The sequence below is a fragment of the Rhipicephalus microplus genome, chromosome 3, assembly GCF_043290135.1.
Source record: "Rhipicephalus microplus isolate Deutch F79 chromosome 3, USDA_Rmic, whole genome shotgun sequence".
In the NCBI taxonomy this organism is placed as follows: domain Eukaryota; kingdom Metazoa; phylum Arthropoda; class Arachnida; order Ixodida; family Ixodidae; genus Rhipicephalus; species Rhipicephalus microplus.
This window is the reverse complement of record NC_134702.1, coordinates 160,992,091-160,993,577: the sequence shown is the minus strand read 5'-3', so window position 1 is coordinate 160,993,577 and position 1,487 is coordinate 160,992,091. Positions and strand designations below refer to the sequence as shown.

Genomic DNA, 1,487 nt, shown 5'->3' with positions numbered 1-1,487 from the left:
TTCTATATGAAGATACATAAAATAATATTTGGTGTCATTTGAGGTTCAATGCTCTTCATTACATTGTGTGAAGCGGAACTTGCACTCCTCTGTGGATTTCTTGTACGGCTGTCGGTCATTTCCGGTGGTATTCACGTGACAACATTGGGAGACGCAACTCTAGGGGACCCGGCGAGAAACGCTGAATATGAAGGGAGATTTTTAGTTCTCTCACACCCCTGGCTCAATCTCTTTATTATTCATGCAAAGACACTGAATCACTGATGTTGGCAACGTGATGTTTCATTTTGGGCAAGGACCCCTGCGTGGTGTTTATTTCGGTTTCGTTTCTTCAAACTAAGCGAGAAACGACGCTCGAAGAGAATTTAAGGGGCCAGCGCTGCCGTATGCAATCATCGACTAGTGTAGCGAAGACAAAGCCGACTTCTGCCAGATTGGACAAAGAGACCTTGATGTGCGAACGACTTCACTCGTTGGGTTCAAAGAATGTAGGTATTTTCCACTCTGTGTTGTGTGCTGCCAGGGGCACTGCACCTATTCTGTAAATAAAGCATTGGACTTTAAAACATCCTCATACCGCTCTTACGTGTAACCCTACGGCAGTGAATTCGTAAGGTTTGAACTTCTCGTACATGATTCCAATAACTACCGTACTGGTGCTATAATCGCATGACTTCGAACGACGTGAAGGTGAGCTAGTATAAAGGAATACATGGTGAAAGCAGGTAGCTTTACAAGTGGGACGCTAGAAAAGTGGTGATGAAAACGCATCGTCGTTGTAGTCATAATCTTTTCTCTTGTGTTTTTTTTTTTCGCAACCACTGCTCGGCTTCATCTTTCCTGGTTATTCCTAAGGCCACAAGGAAGGTTTCGCCTCGCTGTGAAAACTTGTCATAGTTTTCTGTTTATCTTATGCCTATTTCGAAACGGGCTGCAGTTGACACAAAAGAATAACCACGCATTCACAACATTTTTCGGCATGCTTCCGCTGTGTCGTGGGTGTAGCTCAGTGGTAGAGCGCTCGCTTTGCATGCGAGAAGTCCCGGGTTCGAACCCCGGCTCCTCCACGTCATTTTTTTTTCTGTCATAACAAACTGCCACTGCACTTACCACTACTGCTCACTGATCGACGTTTTCTTTGTCGTTCTTTTTACCGATTTCTGCAAACTTTTTTTTATGTTAAAACCTCCGTCTTTTGACAAAACATACAAAACTGCGTGCCAGGTGAATTGCCGTCAACAAATTGTTCTCGGTGACCGCTGTCCTGTGAAAAAAATTTCCGCGAAGCGAAGGAACGAAACTATAAAGCGAGCAGTCAGTGTCCTTCTCATCACAGCTGTAAATTAATATGGATGAAAAAAAACACTGGCAAAGCTGAGAAACAAGCTAGTCCACCGCACCAGCTTGCTCAGTGTTCTCAATCAAGAAAACGATACGCCATAGGTGATTTTTTTATTTCTACTCTTGACCACCTCGAAACATGGAGG

At 44.0% G+C, this 1,487-nt stretch overlaps 1 non-coding gene across 1 annotated transcript; it reads left to right on the top strand.

Moving 5' to 3' along the window:
- The first annotated feature begins 995 nt into the window (after positions 1–995).
- Positions 996–1,067, top strand: TRNAA-UGC (transfer RNA alanine (anticodon UGC)). Its single transcript has one exon. It is a non-coding gene; the product is annotated as a tRNA-Ala (tRNA).
- The last annotated feature ends 420 nt before the right edge of the window (positions 1,068–1,487 follow it).